General features: G+C 33.1%; 2 long non-coding RNA genes across 3 annotated transcripts in view; both read right to left on the reverse strand.

Annotated features, from left to right (window-relative positions):
* The window catches only part of LOC125650071 (uncharacterized), a 35,837-nt gene extending 15,725 nt beyond the window's left edge, over positions 1-20,112 (reverse strand). The window contains exon 1 of the long non-coding RNA XR_007360887.2: positions 20,038-20,112. This is a non-coding gene — a long non-coding RNA (uncharacterized LOC125650071). The remainder of the gene's footprint in view (positions 1-20,037) is intronic.
* LOC130054778 (uncharacterized) lies at positions 3,375-18,535 on the reverse strand. Of its 2 annotated transcripts, none has more exons than XR_008803113.1 (4): positions 18,243-18,535; positions 12,049-12,261; positions 7,110-7,180; positions 3,375-5,299 (listed from the first exon to the last, which is right to left on the reverse strand). It is a non-coding gene; the product is annotated as an uncharacterized LOC130054778 (long non-coding RNA). The 2 variants fall into 2 exon arrangements; XR_008803114.1 differs by lacking the exon at positions 18,243-18,535 and adding an exon at positions 16,360-16,779.
* Positions 20,113-21,733: the final 1,621 nt, after the last annotated feature.

Below are 21,733 nucleotides of genomic sequence, written 5' to 3' on the forward strand. Positions count from 1 at the left end.
CAGGACTATTCCGGATACTAAAGTAAAGGGGGGGGGGTTACTTTGGTATACGGAATAGTCCTGTTCGCTATAATTTACATGTGTTTATTGAAATAAAATCCCAGTCTTTTATGCATTGTTTTACTTCAGTTTATCACAAAATATTATCCGGAAAGTTGGTACCTTTAAAAGAACTTTTTTTTTTTAATATATCAGACGATATGGCTTCTCGGCCAGTGCACGAGGTTGTGTTTAGCAATGAATATTTTCATATTTCAATGACCTTCATATCCGAAGAAGAGCCTCGGTTTGAAGTGTCACATTGTAACCTATATATTTGATCATAAGTTATATTAATTAAAGGTATTTGATGTTCTACCAAGAAGTGGATGCAAGGGTTGGAGGACGTGTACCAATCCTCAGAGGCAATGGGTCTGAATAGTCCGGCGTTATGCCTTCAGTGCGTCCATGGTTAAGCCCTGGTGGGGCATGGGATGAGACACCTGGTGTTGTAGCGTATACCCCCTTCAGTAGGTTCATCCTCCGGAAAATCTGCTTTATGCCTAGCCATTTAGTAATTACTTTCAGAGAATTTAGGATAATGGAGGATCCAGATGGATATTTACGTCCTAGGTTGAAAATTTAAAACGTTTCTATTTACCATTTTATTAATCGTCTATCATTGTATGAAAGTCCTTTTAAATTGAGATTAAACTATTTTTTTTTATGTGTTTGGTATAAAAGTAAGGAAAAACTCCTATTTTTTTCCCCGACATAAATTTTGAAAAAGGTTCATTTATCATTCGACAATATAGAGCCTTTCATCGAATCACGAATACTGGTTCAATATCCGTTTTTAACATTTTCTATGTCACAGTATAAGTTGGATTTTATAATATGCCCTGTGTTACACAATAATATCAAATAAAAATAAGGTCTGATGAAAAGACGAAGAGTGGATATTGAAAATGTACATATACAGTAAATGTATTCGTCTGCTCATGCATTGTGTCCTTGTACAGAGTACAAGAATAGCTTTCCCCCAAGCTATTTACCCCCCACCCCTACCCCGAAATTCTGGCTATAAAGCAACCCTACCACATCCACCGGAAACCTGGCTAACTATCAGTATTACCCCTAAATAAATTTGGCTATATAGCAAAATGCATCTTATTAAAAAATGATCCTTCATAAGCGCAATGAGCATTCAATTCAGTAGTTGAACGACTGCCAAAAGAATTTACCCCTTTAATCAATATATCAAAGATATTAATGAAATTGCAACCAACCACGTATGTGTATTGTAGGGAAGTTTCACTACTAGGGCTAGGGGATATAGCCACCCCTCAAAGGGGGTGACTCACTAAATGCCATAGCCAGTCTTCCGATGGAAATCCAGACCAATCACGAAGGAGGGAGGCTCACTATTGATAAGTGTGGGGTGGGTGTGGGTGTGGGGGGTCTAACTATATTGCCAGACTCCTCCGGGGGAGGGGGGCTTACTATATATAGCCAATTTTCCGGGGGGAGTCTCATTATATAATACCGGTAATTAATATTAAGCAGATCTAAACAAGGTGTTCAGTCTATGAATCACCAAATCAACGTAAACTCAAATAATTCAAGACATCTTTAAGCATTTGAAAATATCAATTCATTTGATGCGCGCAATAATTCAATTGAAGATCTCTTCAAATAATTAATAATATCTACTATTCTAATTTCTAGCGCGCATTGATTAAATTGTTTATATTGCTCTGATACTTAAAATATAGAAAATCCGTCTTTAACAAAATTGAATTTTCACCTGATACCTACGACACCATGTCACATGTGAACACACACCGGAAACTCACTACAGAGTGTATAAACTTGATATATTACATGAAAGTCACTACATTTAGTCTGGCGGTTGATTGAAGGAATTAAAAGGGAACTCAAGTGTTTCAACCACTTCTCAAAAAACAACTTTTTGGGGAATTTATATACATATCAGAGAGAGAGAGAGAGAGAGAGAGAGAGAGAGGGGGGGGCTGTCTAGTGTTTTGTCAGTTGAACTAAAATATACTCTTCTGTAACAGAAATTAATGTTAAAAAGATTTGAAAAAGGTTTTCAGTCTAAAAAGCTAAATTCAAGATAAGTTTAATTATTTGAAGATATCATCAATTCATTTGATGCTTGCAACAATTCAATGAAACATGTTCAGATAATTACTAAAATCTACAATTCTGAATTATTGCGCGCATTGATTGAATTCTTTATAGCATTGAATACTTTGATGAGTTGATTAGGCTATAGTTGAATTGTTGTTCTCTTCAAATGAATTACTGATATCAACAATTGAATTGATGCCCTCCACAATTTAATTAAAAAAAGCTTTAATTCAATTACTGGCGCTTCAATTCAATTACTGTGTGTAATAATTTAATTATTGCTCTCTTCAATTGAATTGATATTTATTCAATTGATGCATGCAATACTTCTTCTAGATACAACAACTATCTAATTAGATCTGTCTTGAATTCATTATATTAATTGAAGTGTTTCTCTCTATATAAGAGTTGATGTGCTCATTAATTTCTTGTACAAAAATCGTTGTAAATAATTAAGATATTTTCAATTGAATTAAAGAGATTATTAAATCAATTATACGGAGCTCAAAATCACATGCCGCGCTGAAGTATTGCAGTCATCAGTTAAATAAATGCGCGCAGCAAACCCATTATTGCTCTCATACATTGAATTGATGGGCAGCGCGCATTATTTAATATATGGGCGCAATAATTGATGTGAACACCTAATCAATTGATGAGAACAATGATTGATTTGATGCGCACGTCAATTGATTATTACGGGTAATAATTGAACTGATCTTTTTATCTGAGTTTTTGTTAATTTGGCGCTCCTTATCAGTCACACTTGTAATATAACCAATGTTGCATTCAAAGGCGTCTGTATCCTGGATGTCCTTTATGTCGAAATACGACACCAAAGGCCATTTAAAGGTGACCATACAGGAAATATTCCTGGTTATATGACAGTGTACTACAGTGCTTTAAAGATCTTTTTTTTTAAATATCTGAATACAGACACTGCTCAAGTCACAGGAAGAACTTGTACCAAGGACTTTTAAAAATACTGTGTGTCCCTGCATCCATCATGAATCTGATCGTTCAGAGTTCAGGATTTTTCTTTCGTACTACTCTTTCAGCAATCTATCAAGAGATACTGAATTTATAAGACTCTATTAAATTGTCTTGATTTTTCATTAGTATTTGAGAAGACACTGAGTAAAAATACTCCTAATCCAATTTGTCACTTGCGAAGTCCAAACCTAATGAAAACTACACCAATTTTAAGACTTCTTTAAAGCAAAGTACAATCAACTGCAAAATATAGGTGTACATATTTATTTCATAAGCATACAAAGCTGATCAATTTAGCTCAAAAAACCTCATATGATGTAAATAAAGCTACTCTTTAGTCTTAAAACAGCAGACACTTAATGTTCATTCATATTTGAAATTTGAGTTAGCTATCAAACTTGAAATATCTATTGAATATAAATGAAAACAAGTTACAAGTAAGAGCATGGTACTATCAATTACATTATAAGTACATTAGTGTTAAACTGCAATTAGTTTTAGTTAAATACTGTTATATTATCTTAGTATATTCATTCAGTCTTTCAATTGCACATGAATATAAGGCCTTGGAATACCATTAAACTTTTTGTTCAATTCAAGATATAGATGGAGAATTATTTCATGTGTACTGCTGTTGATTATATATTTATCAATTTTGAATGAACCAATGTATGGTGTACAATGAATGACAAATGCTGATAATACATCTTGTATATAAAACTAGTATCAAAACCATTTACAAGAAAGATTTAAGAAACATATATGCCCTCCATATTACAATATTGAAAATGATCATTTAGAATGTCTGTAGCAAAAGTTACAATGTATCTATTAGTCAGAGGCAACCATTATATGTGATCTCTAAAGGTACTGAGCAGATATTTTCAAATAACCAGTTATTTGAGTCCTGACCTTTGACCTTGAGAGTTTAAAACCAATGGGAGCCATCTATTCTTTAGGCGGCACCAGACTACCAAGTTTGATGTTTGTCAAACAAGGGTTCTCAAGATACTGAATGGACAAAATCTGATGTCCAGAGTAGTTTGACCATTGACCTTAAAATGAATACTAGATATCTACACTTATGATGTGTCAGTGTACCAAGTTTGATGTCTGTCAAGAAACGCAAACTCAAGATATTGTGTAGACAATACCTATGTCCGTAGCATTTTGACCATTGACCTTGTGACTTCAAAATCAAATGGAGTCATCTACTCCTTAGGTAGAACAAGTGTACCTGATTTGATATCTGTCAAGCAAAGAGTCCTCAATATATTGAGCAGACAATATCTTGTCATGTCCAGTTTGACCCTTGACCTTGTGACCTCAAAATCCATGGGGTATCTAATTCTTAAGGAAAATTAGTGAACCAAGTTTGATGTCTGTCAAGTGAATGGTTCTCAAATATTGAACAGACGGTATCTTACTATGTCCAATTTTACCTTCAACCTTGGGATCTGGAAATCAGTAGTGGTCATCTACTCTCTAGGGGCAACCGCTGTACCAAGTTTAGTAACTGTCAGGTAAAGGGTTGGTTCTTTAAATATTCAGTGGACAATATTTTATTATGTACAGTTTGACCTTTGTCCTTGTGACTTCAAAATGAATATGGGACATTATGGGACATATACTTCTTAAAGGAAACCATCTACTTCTTAAAAGAAACCACCTACTTCTTAAAAGAAACCAGTATACCGAGTTTGATGTCTGTCAGGAAAGCGTTCTCAAGATATTGAACAGACAATATCTTACTGTGTCCAGTTTGACCCTTGACCCTGTGACCTGTAAATTAATATGGTTCATTCACTATCTAGGGGCAATCATTGTACCAAGTTTGGAAACAGTCAAGCAAAAGAATTCATTAGATATTGAGCAGACAAGATTTGCTCTACAGACCGAATTAGTCATGTAAAACAATATATACGTCCCCTCTCGTTCAAATGGAGGGGGCATAAAAATTGGATGAACTCTTTGTAACACCTCTGCCAGGAAGTAATATTTTTAACAGCAAACTTTCCATGACACCATGTTAAACTGGACAGCGATTTCTCCTTCCAAATGGATTTTAGACAGTCAACCTGAGCCAGAGTTTTTCCTAGTTTGACGAAAGTCTCAAATTGTCTTTACAAAGCTGCCTTTTCTGCAGTGGTCCAAGTGTGGCACTGAACATTGGCTGTAATAAAGAATGGACAGTACATATCACTTGAAACAGTTGTACAACAGTTTCTTGAAAGATTGTCCAACTCATTTTCTCTATCATTTACCATAACTTAAAGTAAATGATTTCAAATCAATAATATATTTTTTAAATGTTCTATCCTAAACCTTTATTAAACTACCAATAGATATTTAATATAAAATAAGAATATTGATAAAACTGATGTATGCTCCCCAAAATACATCTCACCTGAATGAACTATTTCAAATAACAAATGATTCACACAATGCTCAATAAATGTTGATATATTGTTGGAATGAAGGTTTCTTTATCATATATAAGGTATATGTTGAGTGATGTTGACCTTTACAAAATGACCTTGAGTGACCTTTGTCTGAAAGCCATTTGCCTATTACCTATCTGCACGATTTATGATCCATACTTGTTTAAAAACTAATGAAATAAGGCACCTTTCCTTATATATAAGGTGTATATTCTGAGTGAGCCTGACCTTCCCAAAATGACATTGGTCCAAAAGTCTGGTCATGAGTAAACTTTGAGTAGAGTAACAGAAAAATATGACTGTCCAAAATCCCAGCATTAAATTGGTGCAGCCTAAAGAACATTTGACTTTTGAGTCATGTGATCATGACCCTCTACAAATAACCTGGGCATAAGGTTTATGACATACTTCTTGGCTATAAGCAGCCTCTGTGTCAAGTATGACTTCTCCATGCACCTCTAACTTAGAATATTAACATTTCTAAGACTTCATAATCTGAAACTCCTAAACTGTGCCCCTAAACTTGTCTGAATGACTTGTGTTCAGGGTGATGACATTTCTTTGATCATATTTTAATTAATCTTGTATAATTTTCTGAAGTTATTTCATAATAAAATTACATTATAGAGAAGAATTTTGCATTGCACACCCAGAAACCTTGACCTAGCTTGTCCAAATGATTATCATCTGATGCTGGTTGTTGCACATTCTTTGAACACAAGCAACCTCTGCACCTAGTATATTATTCTCCTGTTTATCTCATCTTGCAATTTATGGCAAGGACAAACAAGATGTGTTTGTGAAACACAAATGCACCCGATAATGGCCAATTCTGAAGATGGCCAAGGTCAAAAGGACAAATATCTTGGTACCAGTAGAAAGATCTTGTCACAAGAAATGCTCATGTACAATATGAAAGCTCTAATATTTACCATTTAGAAGTTATGACCAATGTCAATTTTTTCTCAAAAAGTAGGTCAAATGTCAAGGTCAAAAGGTTTAGTACCCACGGAAAGGTCTTGTCATAAGGAATACTCATGTGAAATATCAAAGCTCTAGCTCTTACTGTTCAAAGGTTATTAGCAAGGTTAAAGTTTCAGACAGAATGACAGACAGGACAAAAACAATATCCCCCCCCCCCCCCCCCGATCTTTGATCTAGGGGGCATAAAAATATCTGTAATCTTGTCCAAATGACCCTCTGCTAAGGTCAGGACATACCCTTAAGTTAAAGCAAACAAGGCTCAAAATTTTTCTAATTTCAAAGAAACAACAAAATGATCTAAATTAAGTAAACTTTGTCCAATCATTATGAAAACCCTAGGTGCAGATTTTTATATGTCTTTATGATTTGAGAGAGTGTACACATTTTAAGAAAATTCCATTAGCTAGTCTCCTAAAATGAGTACAGCCAAAATTATGCCTACAGACAAATCGACAGACAGACAGACCAACAGACAGACATGGCGATTCTAATATACCCTCCTAAACTTCATTTGCTTGGGAATAACAAAATATAATACAAATTATGACATACAAATACCTCGCTTTTTTCTTCCCGACTTCCTAGATGAGCTAGGGTGCCTCAGTATCTGCATTCCCTCTGAATATAGTCTACAACATTGAAGAGATAAAGCTTTAAAATTTTTGTACTGCTGTAAGTTACTATTAACAAAATGTAAATGAACTTTAAATATGTAATATACATATCGCGTTTTCCAAACACATAAACAAGTTACTTCCACCCTGTGTATGTGGGGACTCGGGCAAGTGTTGATGTCTCTATTTGAGTGAAATCCAATAACAAGAATATTAGTAATTGCTTCCCCAAACTGCATCTAACCAATGAAGTTGAACTACTTCATGTAACAAATGACTTGCATAATGATATATAACTTTTGAAATAAAGGTTCTTTTCTATATAAGGTACATGTTGAGTGACCTTGATCTTTCCAAAATGATCTTTAGTGACCTAATCATTTGAAATTTATTAATTAAGTTGCCTATTTAACTTATCTGTGTAATATATGGTCAATACCTGTTCAAAAACTTTTTCCTTGTTAAATATAACCTTATTTTATTACCTAACATTTTGTCTTCACGCCGCACAACACAGTACACGTTAACATTATTTCACATTAGGAAATACTGGTCCAATCATTTTAAATATTGAATGTTTTTAAATGTTTTTTTTTTTTTAAATGCATTCATTATTTCTAAGTTACATTTTAATTTCTGAGGTGCAGGGTGGTGAGTAGGAATGTTATTTTTGAAATCATCACAATTAAATCATATCAAGATTGTGAAACTAAATTCAACATGCTTTAAACCAAATTTCAATGTGTTGATTGAGAGACAAAAGATTTTTGAAATCCAAATATAAACTTTGAATATTTTAGAAAGAGATAACAATGTTAAAAAGTTCTTGGATATCAACATGGTTGGTTACTACAGGCTTCTCAAAAGAATTGATCACTTTGTATTGACATTGAAACTCACTTAACAGTTTAAGTGTGTGAAAAATCTGTATTGACAATGAAACTCACTACATGTGTGTGATAAATCTGTATTGACATTGAAACTCACTACATGTGTGTGATAAATCAGTATTAACATTGACACTCAATATATGTGTGTGATAAATCTGTATTGACATTGAAACTCAATATATGTGTGTGATAAATATGTATTGACATTGAAACTCAATATATGTATGTGATAAATCTGTATTGACATTGAAACTCAATATATGTGTGTGATAAATCTGTATTGACATTGAAACTCAATATATGTGTGTGATAAATATGTATTGACATTGAAACTCACATGTGTGTGATAAATCTGTATTGACATTGAAACTCACTACATGTGTGTGGTAAATCTGTACTGGCATTGAAACTCACTACATGTGTATTGATCTGTACTGACATTGAAACTCACTACATGTGTGTGATGTGTACTGGCATTTAAACTCACTACACGCATGTGATAAATGCGTACTGGCACTGAAACTCATTACATGTGTGCAAATGTGTACTGGCACTGAAACTCACTGCATGTGTGTGATAAATATATATTGACATAAAACTCACTGCATATATCAGATGTGTTCTAACATTGAAACTTGCTACATGTGTGATAAATGCATATGTATATTGGCATGATATCACGTGTGCATTGCATGTGTGTGATAAATGGAATCCTTCATTCGTATGAATGGGAGATAGGGAAATTCCACCGAGGGGACAAGATTTGCAGTCTAGGACGAGACTTTGCTGAGTCTTAAGCAGTGAATCTTGTTCCAGAGGTGGAATTTCCCTATCCCACATGAGCAAATAATAAAGTGTTATTTTTCTCACATTTTATCAGTTCAGTATTTTAATTCAAGAGCTTTGAGAAAATTCAAAATTATTGAAATCCTTCTTTGAATATATGCAAAAATTAATTACACAGTATGAAGATCTCAGCATACCTGAAAATGGTTTACAATATAAGTGTAAAGTACAAAACCCAAGGTTGTCCATAAAAAAGCTATACATAATATATATCAAATTGAAATTTGAAGAAAACAATACAAACTATTTTTCTTTATCGTGTAATGTAAATCAGAAAATATACGACATACATATGTACATCACAAGCAAAGATATGTCTTAGCAGTGTAAGACAGAAAAATCTTGTATTATTAGCTGTCTCACATGGGTTGAGTTGGTCTCACACTAGTGATTATGTGAGAAAGATGTATACTGCCTTATACTGGCATGAGACTCACTATTAATATATAATCAATTGAAATAGAGTCTGTATATTGATGAAGCAAACTAAAGGCCAATTTCATTTGTCCAAAACTGGTGTACACTGCATTGCATACGTTATAAAACTGGTGTAAAACAACGCATTGAAAAATAAAATAAACTGTCGAAAACAAAAATATGGCAGAACATGTTATTTTCATTCTTGCCACTTTTATAATATATTCAAATCATCCAATTCCTTGACATAATTCACAAAGATCCCATAAAAGCATGAACATGATACATGCATGCAAACTATATAAATGGTGAAGCTGTTATGCATGAATTCTCATATTTTCAGTTGATGTTAATTTGTTAATCACCTCATATACCCTGACAAACTAGACAGTGATTCCTTATATTTATGTTCCCAGAACTTAGGGTATACTCTGTTCTCAATAACTATACAAGAGATCCTTTATATGCAATCTTTTTAAGATGATTGTACGTACATGTATATCATTTGGATGTGCAGAAAGATAGTATTTTAGTCTGAATGTGCATGCATTGGATTTTGGTACACTAACTTGGGAATCAGTCTAAATTTTTTGTTGTTCTTTGAGATTGTTTAATATTCATATTGTAGGCATTTATTAATTAAGACTTGTAATTTTTAAGATTTTTATTTTTAAGATATTTTTAAGATATTTATTAACTGATCTGCATGTTCAAAATGACCAATCTGCATATGCATGCAAAATTTCATTTTGATTGGATTTAATACTAAAATGTCTGTAACTTTCTTATGAATAAAGTGAATGAGTTGATATCACAGCATAGTAGATAGTATGTGTATCTATATAGATTGGTGTAATACAAAAATGCCAACACTCAGTATATGCATATCCTGTCTTTTGAAGATTCTATATTTTTTCTATATTTCAAGGACCATAATGTTTATGTTTTTCATTAAATTCTTCTGAAGTTGAGGATTTTAGTATGTCTTGGCACTTACAAATTGGTATGGTTAAAATTACTAGCCAGCATGTGCATGCACAATTGTGCTAAATTTTGATTAGACAATTTCAAAATCTCCACAGCGTTCTTATATATGATGCAAACATGAAATTCAAACTAATTATGCTAATCATATGTACATGATACAAATACCTGTTGGATGACATCAACAGAATTACAGATTGACATATGCACATAACGTGCATTGCTTTCTTTCATTTTTTGGTACTGAAATGACCACAACTTTCTTATTAAAGGGTAATTAAATTAAAATGATTTTTTGCTGTTGATTTACAATATGAATACCTACACATGCACACGTCAAGCATTTCATTCTGATTAGTTGCATACGTAATATTTAGATAACTGGTAAATCTCTTATGAATGAGAAAAATGGAATTATATTGACATATTCCAGGTATATACTACAAAAACTTAGAACGTAAGATTATGATTAGTTGTGCAGAAGCACAATGACATAATTTCTTAAATGGGGGGATGTTTGCTTAAACTACTCTCACACATCCTAACTGAAGAGCAACTTGAACTGACCAATGCAAGTCTGTCTTCCATTCTGAGTGATTGATGAAAAGTTCCTGTGGTTTTAAAAACGATAGAAAATGCATTGTTCCTTCAAATATATTGTTGGTGCGAACAGATATTCTAAGTATTTTTACAAACTATGGTCTTTCTCTGATCGATTGAGAGGGGTCGTAAAATCTTATGTCAGTAAAATAAAGGAGACATAATAGAAATTTGAAGGAGTGATTATTGGGATACCAGATCCCCCCCCCCCCCCCATGTAAATATAGAAGAGAGAGGGTTAATTTGTGATGAGCCACTGTGATGAAATCTCCAAATGTTTTAGATATACATATACAACAATATAAGATAAACAACTTTGTATTCAATATTTGTATTCACCTGAGGATGGATGTTAAAATCCAGAAAGCACTAGCGATTTGAATATATTTTGGAACTGCATATTTTCCTGCTTTTTTATTTAATTATTTTGACTGTGTGATATCAACTCTTTCTATTTGGATTATATATATATATATATATATATATATATATATATATATATAAATATAAATTGATGATCAGATGGAGTTCAATCACATAACATTTATTTCTCTACAGGCTGTTTCGTAAGGGGATGGTTTCCCCTCACTCGTCGGGAAAAAAATGACATCTAACGAAAAACATCCGCATGGCTGAGAATATGTTACACAGAAACATACTGGATAGTTGCTAAGCATGATTACACACAGGATTGAGTAAATAGAAATATATATATATATATAGATAGATAGATAGAGAGAGAGAGAAAGAGAGAGAATTAAATACACACTAAGTCTTAAGGTTCAAGCCACATAATGCTGTAAATTGTAGGTGGAGGACCTCTGGATAGTGAGTACATGCTGCATAGATGTTCCCTATGACCCCCACCAATGATACATTGCCTGATAATTCATTTAAAAATGTTTAAGGAAAGAAATTCCAATCTTGTTTTTGATATTGCACTTTCTTCTCATTTATTTTGATAAAAGGGGTGCTTAGTTTATTAAATTCCTGAAAAAAAGCAATCGATAGAAAAATGCTGGTTAAATTTCGAATTGGAGCCTAGTAGGAAAAGAATACAGTACCTAAAATTTCTTGTGGTTAAAAAGTTAATTTCGATCTCATGGTGACATGGATGATTATTTATATGAATAATTTGTCACATACTTGACTCCAAGGAGGTTAGGTTCTTCATAATGATATCCCAGCTAGTTCCTCTCTTCTTTCTATGTCTCTACTGGCATTTTGAGACACATAGTTTTTGGGTGGTTTTCCACTCCTATTACAAGCTTCCTTAAACAGCACCTGGGTAGCCACTTTCAGAATCATTTACATGGTTCCCTGCATGTTTCATCTGTATCTCATAATCTGTTGCGTCAACTATGAAAAAGAAACTTGACATTAAAATCAAATGCAAAGAATCTAATGAAACATTAGCTTGCATATACACATGTATTTATATTATTTTTCAATCTAACATTGCATGGTGACACATATGATTAACATATATAACATGAAAATATTTCCTAAACATGGATTATTAAAGTACAAATACATGTATGCATATTTAAGAAATAAGTTTAATTTTTTAAAGTATTTAAGGGCATGAACTGCTGGGTACCTGTAAAGTGCGAAACGAAATCGAAACGAAACGAAATCCGCCGAAACGAAACGAAATCTACCGAAACGAAACAGATTGTATAACCGATCTCTTTTAATTATATCAGTTAAGCCGAAGGCCTACATCAAAGGGGAGGCGAATTTTATTGATATGTGGTAACTTTCACAGGGGCCTAAGATGCCATTTTTAATTATTATAATTAAAAGAGTTTGGTTATACAATTTGTTTCATTTCGCTTAGGTAGGTTTTGTTTCGTTTCGGTGGGTTTCGTTTACTTTCGACATATTTCGTTTCGTTTCGGTGGATTTCGTTTCATTTCGTTTCGTTTCGCACTTTACAGGTACCCTGAACTGCTGCGCTTTACGCCAGCATACTTCATGAAGAGTGTTGGTGCTTCATGAAAAGTATGGTGCATGTTTATGCCCTCTGACATGTAAATAAACATCATGATCTGAATTTTTAACATATTATGAACACTCAACTTAATATATTTAGTGGTACCAGACTACTATACATAAATGTAAGCTTAAATATTCTTGTATGTGTTGCTCTATTTCTACTGAATAGAAGTAGAATAGTATTCTTACTAGGCCTACTATATAATTGATACCAATAGAATTCGAATGCTGGACAACTCGCCCCCAAGACAACTCGCCCCCTCTTAGGACAACTCGCCCTCTCTCAGGACAAGTCGCCCCCTTCTCTTGAGACACTCGCCCCCCAGGGTTTGACATTAACTTTTTGGGGCACTAGACCAATCGGGCTACTTAAAATGATTTTTGCTAGACCTGACCTTACATCCACTAGCCCTGACCAACGTTCCAGAAAAAAATCTTATAAGAGTCTCCATATCTAAATACATGTACTTAATTTAAATCAAAAACGTTAAGTTTGAACTAAAATGCATTTAATTGTCTCAAAAAAATCTTTAATCTCGTCATTCAATTTGATGCTTTTACTTTCAACCCTATTTTCAGTTTCATTAAATTTTTACCGGCACGGAAATTCTTTAATCCATTTAGAATAAATTGACCTCAATATTTTTTTTTAAATTTCTATTTCATAAGCCCTAGCTGCTTTGTTTCTTCCCAACGTTTTCCTTTTTTTTCTTTCTTGAGACATCTTTTGCTTTCATGGAGGACGAGATTTCATATTTGATTATATAGACATTCCCGCACATATGTTTAATAAACACTTTCTTATATTCAATTCAAATGAACTGTTTTGGTGTTTTTTTTAATGAAAGTGAATTCAATAATTCTATTTAACCAAAACATAACTTTACACACATTAACAATGTGTAGATGTCGTAGAACATCACTTACGACCGCGACTTATTAGAACTAAAGATAGAGATTATGTCATCATGCGGTTCATTAAATTGCTCGCAAACTCTTTACAGTTATTTTTTTTATGAATAAAATATCTTATGATTTAAAGTAAAGTTTCTTAAATTTGTTCATATTTTTAACACGACCAGTCGGACTAGTAAATAAACATTTTACCCAACCAGACCTATCATTTAGTAGTCTCGGTCGGTCGGGCGTGCCTTAGTGTCAAACCCTGCCCCCAATATTATATATAAATATATTATCACATTTTATTTTTATTTTGTGTGTGTTATTTACACTTTTAACATTTATCAATGATGAAGCATGTAAAACTCTAGTAAACTCGCTAGTTACATCCAGATTAGATTACGGAAATGCATTGCTTTATGGTGTTCATTCTAAACACACCAGCAAACTTCAGAGGGCACAAAACACAGCTGCAAGATTAATAACACGCTCAAAAAAATCCGACCATATTACTCCTGTTCTAATAGATCTTCACTGGTTCCCAGTTGAGTACAGAATTCAATATAAGATACTTCCTTCATACTTTCAAATCTCCCAACAACCTATCTCCAGTTTACATAAAGGATATCCTTACAGTTTACAATCCCACACGATCACTAAGATCCGAATCTCTGCATCTTCTCCAGGTACCTCGGACACGTACGAAAACATATGGGGATCGACATTTGGACAAAGCTGCATCGAGTCTCTGGAATTCTCTGCCTTTTAAACTCAGACAATGTACTTCATTGTCTAATTCTAAAGTGGACCTCAGAATGCATCTCGTTAAATTAGCTTTTAATTTGTGATTATTTTTATATACTTAGTGCTCTTACATACAGCTCTTACAGTGCTGTTAACAAAAAACAAACACCCCCCCCCCCAAAAAAAAAAAAAACCCTGCTGTTTGTTATTATGCCTATGTCCTTGTTATGTATTTAATTATTCCTAAGGGTTGTTTTAAATTGTTTCATATGTTATTAGGGTAATCATATCATATCGCTATATATTAATAATAATATTTATGCATTTTAATTCTGACACTATGAATATTTTATTCACATGTATGTGCACATCGATTTTATATTATCTTTTCTTTCACATTTGTAAAGCGCTTTAGAGAACTAATGTTGATAGGGCGCTATATAAATCTTTTAATTACAATTACAATTATAAAGATACGTCTTTTTCTTTCATACTTTAACACGAATGGTAAATTCTAATAGAATTATACATATATTTAATTATTGCATTTCAGAAAAAGTTAAATTTTTCATAAATCAATTGGCAAGGAAAATTATATTTACTGATCTTCAGGTAATTGATTAAATGTCTCTAATACTGAGGAAATTTTGAGGGTGTGGGTGTTTCTTTTATCGATATAGTATACATAAGTGTAAAGGTGAAGCATGAATATTCTGATACATGTAATTATCTTTTAATGCATTTCTCAACTAATACCCGTTGAAAAATAAAATTCCCATTTTAGAAATTTTATAACGGCTTTGCTTTACTGATTCTTTTTACGCAGTGTGATTCTTTTTACGCGGCGATTTCAAAGTGTAAAGAACTCTGATGATGAGTAACTCATAACGTTTGAAGTAAATTTATAACAGCTTGGGGGAAATGAAACAATTAGATTTAACAACAGACGCAGATTATTGATAATTATACTACGTCAGCTGTAGACCAAGCTAATACTCTCCCTACACCAAACGCTAACTTGTTTCCGCTGAAATTATATATTTTACATGTACATAAAAGTGATGATGAATTTACTGAACCCAAACACTGGATTTCCACTAAAATCTTTCGTCTTGCATAAAAAGACATGAAGTTCGGTGTTAATGTGAACACGTCTTATTGTCTGTGATGTATATACTATCTATAAGAAATTCATTAATTTTTGGTAATACACCTCTTGGATTTAGACCAAAAATAATAATTGTAAACATGCATGATATGTAGGAGCGAATTATCTCAAGAGAGGGGGCGAGTTGTCCCGAAGAGGGGGCGAGTTGTCTTGAGGGCGGGTTGTCTTAGGGGCGAGTTGTCCCGATGAGGGGTGAGTTGTCTTGAGGGCGAGTTGTCTTGGGGGCGAGTTGTCCTGATACCTAGAATTCATATACACACTATGGCAAAAATATTACAATGTAGGTTCATTGTTAATATTATTAAAATATCATACATACATGTATATCATACTATTTTACCACTACCCCTACAACAGACATGGGCAATACTCATTATACTGCACAGGTATTTTAATCAATAAATATATATATAAATAAATAAAAGGAAAAAACTCTATCTCTATAAATAGATGATAAATACACTATATATCTATCTATATGCATCCCCCCTCCCATTTTTCTATTTGTATCCATTTACAGATTAACAGCTGATTAAAAATTCAGATACCTGTAAATACTGGTAAACAGACAGACAGACAATGGTAATACATGTATATGCAGCACTGACTGATGTCTATAAACAATGATATCCTCATTTTATACTTACTAATACATAACTTTAAACACAGCACTAAGAAAATAATCTGACCCCTTTTTTTTCTTCTTCAGTCGGTCTACGGCACGAGAAAAATAATCTCCAAGTGCTGACAAATTCAAAAACTTCTGAATTTTTAACAATACTATTTTACATTTGTAAATGGTGCAAAATACAGATAATATTTTGAAACATAGGCTACACAAAATTGATTTACATAACTTCATTTATTTGAGAGTGTGAAATAACAAGAGTGTGAAGATTAAAACACTGTTACGTAATCGTTAGAGATGTCTATGAAACTCACGATAACATGTACCCAGTTCGAATCTCGTAATGGATTTATTATTTTTTTTTTCAATTTTATTTTTAGAAATACATATAAATAGTATCTGATTTCTTACAATTGAATAAGTAAAAAAATAAACAAAGATAAAAAATGTCATTTCTGCAACTTTATATGAAATTTACAAAAAGCCCTGGGGATCTTCCCCACTCGATTGAACAGTCTGTACATGTTCTGGTGCCGGTGTAGCGGTGATCGCTGTCGCTAGTGTTCAGGGTCGCTCTAAAAATAGCGGTAGCCCTTGACCGAAACCCCTTTATTTTTTTTAATGTAAGTTACACCGATTTGGCAACACTCTGAGAGAGAGAGAGAGAGAGAGAGAGAGAGAGAGAGAAATCCGGATCTGCTCTTGCCTTTTCATAAATTCAGTGAACTAGATTGGAGTTTCCATTTACTTAAAAAGTATATCTTCTTAACAGGACAAACATTGATAATTTAACATGAATTTGGTCTGGTATGAAAACACTGGATCTAGCTGCATGCACAAATGGGGATGGGGTTGGAGAGAAGAAAGGGGGGGGGGACTTCATTTTGGGACAAATTACTTTATTTTTCATTCTATTCATATTGATGAGAGACACTTGAACCGCACATACTTTAAATGTCCTTGTCCCATTTGATTTCAACACCCTTTATTTGGAAATTTCTTTCAACGCCTATAAATCAACATATTATATAAAGTTGTTTATAGCCATGGCGTAAAGTCAACCATCAGATAAATTCACCCAAAATCTTTGCAACTGGTCGATGTTGGAACAAAATGAAATCTAAACAATTTCTTAAAATAAGGTAAACAATATTTTCCCCAAGAACTTGTTTAACCGCGCTTGACCACACCTTCCTTATTAAGGGGAAAGAGGCTGGAGCTATCCACCGGTTACCAGTTAATAATATCCAAAAATAGTGGTAATAAAGACCCAATTTTTTGGAGCTATGTACTTGTTTAATTTTCTTTGATATTGTCGCTTTGAAACGGGGTTTATATCTTTGAAAATATTGAAAATATTTTGCCAAGCTAAGATAGAATATTCTAAAGAGGAAATTCCAGTTGTTCGTCAGTTTGTTATATATCAATGTTATACATTAAGATACGCATATTCATCAAAGAATGACAAATATACTGTGTATAATAATTCAATTCTCATTTAATATTTAGAGAATTGTTGCTTTTAACGATGTTCATATGTCTAAAAAAAAACGTGTACACCGATATTGTATTGAAGAGGAAATTCTAACTATTCCTTGATTCTGTATTTGTAAAACATTTTGTCAAATCAATGATAAACCAAAATACTGAAGATAATCATGATGATATAAAACAAACACAAAAACATACAGAAAATGAAAACCATTGAACTATTTAAGCTTACACGCATCTAATTGTATCTTAGTCGTGTCAAAGGTCAACTTACTTTTTCTCACCATTACTGCAGAATAACGATACATCACATACCCCAATGTATTCAAACTAAACGGACGGGAACAAAAATATCAATTTTAAATCATTAATTGACTACTTATATTCAATTAAATAAACAAAAACACTTACATTTGCATTGTCATCCACTCGACCTCGTTTCCTTAGGAAGTTGAATTTGCGCATGCGCGAGAATGTGGCAAGGATGCAAAGTGTGTAAGCACCCCATTATGGCTCGGTGTTGTGTGTAACAAAAGTCGTGTGTAACCCGGAAACTCACACTATACAAAATTTTGTATTTTCTGGGTAAAACACGATGAAAAATTCCGATTTCAAGGGGTCTCCAAACCTACGACACACTTTTGTGTCGTAGGTTCTGAAAATGTCGTAGGTTGCTCGTGTGTAACCTTATACGTGTCGTAAGTGTCGGCATAGTGCGCGAACACACACACACACACACACACACAATTAAAGTGTGGAACTCGTCAGTTGATAGATCTATTGATTATGACAATTTGTTCAAAACAATCATTAGTGTACCAATTTTCGGTCATCTGGCGGGAAAGATAATTTCGTTTGGACATTTTTTTAAAGTGTGAGAACTATAGGGTCAGTGATAAAAAGGTAGCTATTATATTGTAAATAACATTCTTTATAGGTCACAAGCACTGTATATAAAAAACAAACGTGTGTTACTTACGATTTGAATGACAGACACTTTTCCGATACAAATGAAATGAAAATATGTGTTCTAGAAGGATACGCGCACGTAATATTGGGGGAAGGGGGGAGGTGAGGCTTGCCCCCTACGCTTTTTTAATTACGATTTGAATGATGGACATTTCAATAGCACACATATTGGATATATGCATATTACATTGATTTTAATTTTTTGATTATATATGAGAAAAATACCAGCTGTTGATCTTAGTCATTTTTATGCAAAATATACTAATGGGGTACATTAATTTTGTTGGGATGTCACCTCATACAGTTTCCAGATTAGAAAGTTTTTAAAATTCATGTGAGAAATATAGTACTTTTCACACAAAAGAAAACTCTATTTGCTGTCACATTTACAGCTTTCCCTTTGTAATAGCTATTGTGAAGTAAACACTCTTGTTGTTTGGCAGAATAATATTTCCATTTTTAGAAATGTCAATCCCATATGAAATTCTGAACGTTTAATAGTAACACAATTCTATATACTGTTTTATACTTCATTAAATTAAGTTTGAACCAATGAGAGAGCTTGGAATAATAAGGAAATATAATATTGAGAGTTGAAGTTTCATAAGATATGATACGTTTCGATATATAGATTCAGTACTTCGTTACTAGCTTGAAAATACGGATGTATATATAATTGCTGTTATAAAATTTAGAAATTCTTTACAAAATTAAGGATTATCTCCCTCACGCATAGCTCTTATCCTTAGACGAATTTGACTCCACCTTTTGGAACACTGTTTTTCCCTATAATAGCTCTAAAACTCCATTGTTATTTCCGATTTCAAACATTTCGGTTGAGCATTACTGAAGTGACATTATTTGTCGAAATGCGCATCTGGTGCATCAAAATTGGTACCGTATAAGTTTTACATTCAGCCATAGTTTTACATAGGAATATATGGGGAAAATCTTCAAAGAAATATTCTCTCTTGAACAGCAGTGCATATGAATATTCTTGATGTAAGGTCATTTGCACCATTTATAAAGGTCTAAAAATTAAAAATTAATTAGAGTCTTAATATATCTTGTTAATGGCAATTGTTTTTTAATTAATACTGATAAAAAGTTTCCATATGATAAAAGAATATGTCCTGGCCTTGACCCATGGTCACATTGTCAAGTTCACGTTTTAGAAAATAAAAACCCTGTCCTGGCCATATCAAGTAATGAAGAAACATTTAGATTTCATACTTACAACAGATTTTCATGTTGTAAGGCTGAGACTGAGGCTGCATTAGGACCTAACCCAAGGACATATGGTCAAGTTCAGGTTTTTATGTCACACAGCTCCGACAGAAGACCTCTCGTTGCTTTGCTCTAGTTTCCTTTTATTATTGATTTCCCTCCAGTTTAAAACAATCCATAATTGGTCATTAAATCATATCAGAAGGAAAAGTTGAATTTTTTCATTACATATGTACCAAATGATTATCATACAAATACACACATGTCATGTACTTTTTATTCATTCTAATTTTCTTAGGTGTACTACATGCACCAATGAGATTAATTAAGAAAATCTTTACATTTCAAAAATTATGAATGGGTAGTATACACCCCCCACCACAATACGGTAGATCCAATTAATAAAATTTACTTTCTTCATAAAATAAATTCACTTTATTTATACTGCTAAATCAGGAAAAAGATTATGTTTCCACCAAAGAAATATTAAGTTTACAAGTTTTAAGATATTTGCAATGCATCTTTCTTTGCTTGTAACACTGTAACATGCACATTCACAGATACCTCAAACATGAAACAGACTGTAGTATTTTCTGCGTGAAAAAGGTAAATTGTATGTAACATTCCAGTGTTTGATAAATTGAACACAATCCCTATGCAACATTAGAATTTAAAATATGGCATTTTGAAATAGAAAGATGCCTTCTCAATTTTTATTCACGATAATCAAGACTTCTTTCAAAGTTGGCCAGGGTCTAAATCTAAAGACGATAACTCTTTCTTACTATTTCTTATTTAAGCTTTATTAGCTGATGGCGGTAGGTAAATAACGCTTTGATACGTAAATCTATATATTTCAAAAACAAAAAAAGCACAATATACCATAATTTCTAAGTGATACTTACATTAGTACTGGAATTCATTAACGCACATCCATATTCGGAAGAAAATTCACCGAGTCTCAGGTAGCTCGCGTTGGAGTCTCGGAGCAGCGAGATTATATTTCATTCGATAGTCTCTACGACAATAAAGTCATACTATATCAACGTACACATACACACAAGTTTTCAGGTTGAAACGTTACTTTACATTATCCATGGATATAAGTTACCTCGTATAATAACACGATACACAAAACTCTAGCAATTCTATGCATGAGTTACACAATACGTTTCTTACAGCGAGACAATCATGGCCAGTACTACACGCCGTAACTTTACAAAAAGGACTATATAGCGAACACGTTTTTGAAAAAGGAAACCGGTATTAAAACAAGCACAAACCACAAAGTATGAATAAAGATACTTGGAAGCTTTAGGACCTTTTAACAAAGAAGCTACCATATAAAAATCGTTACATAAAACTCACCTCAGAACAAGCTGAACACGGGCAACATTTACAACAAAGCCAAAGTGTCTGCAATAAAGTTATTCTATAATTGATGGCACAACATTCTGGTTAAAGCGTTCTCATATGAATGCGTCCTTGTCGCTGGAAAGCTCAGTTCCTACTGAGAGCACGGACTGGTGGTTTTATGCTCCAATAGATTGAGGTTTAATAAAGGGGTATTTACAATTTAAAAGAGGTCCCAAGCAGGATAAAGCTACGTTTGATTTGATAAAACAAAACTGAACTAAAAATGAACATACAAATAGATTTTAATGTGACATTATTCAAAAACTTCTACGTGAGAAGAAAAAAATCTC

This window comes from Ostrea edulis, chromosome 5, assembly GCF_947568905.1.
Source record: "Ostrea edulis chromosome 5, xbOstEdul1.1, whole genome shotgun sequence".
Classification (NCBI taxonomy): domain Eukaryota; kingdom Metazoa; phylum Mollusca; class Bivalvia; order Ostreida; family Ostreidae; genus Ostrea; species Ostrea edulis.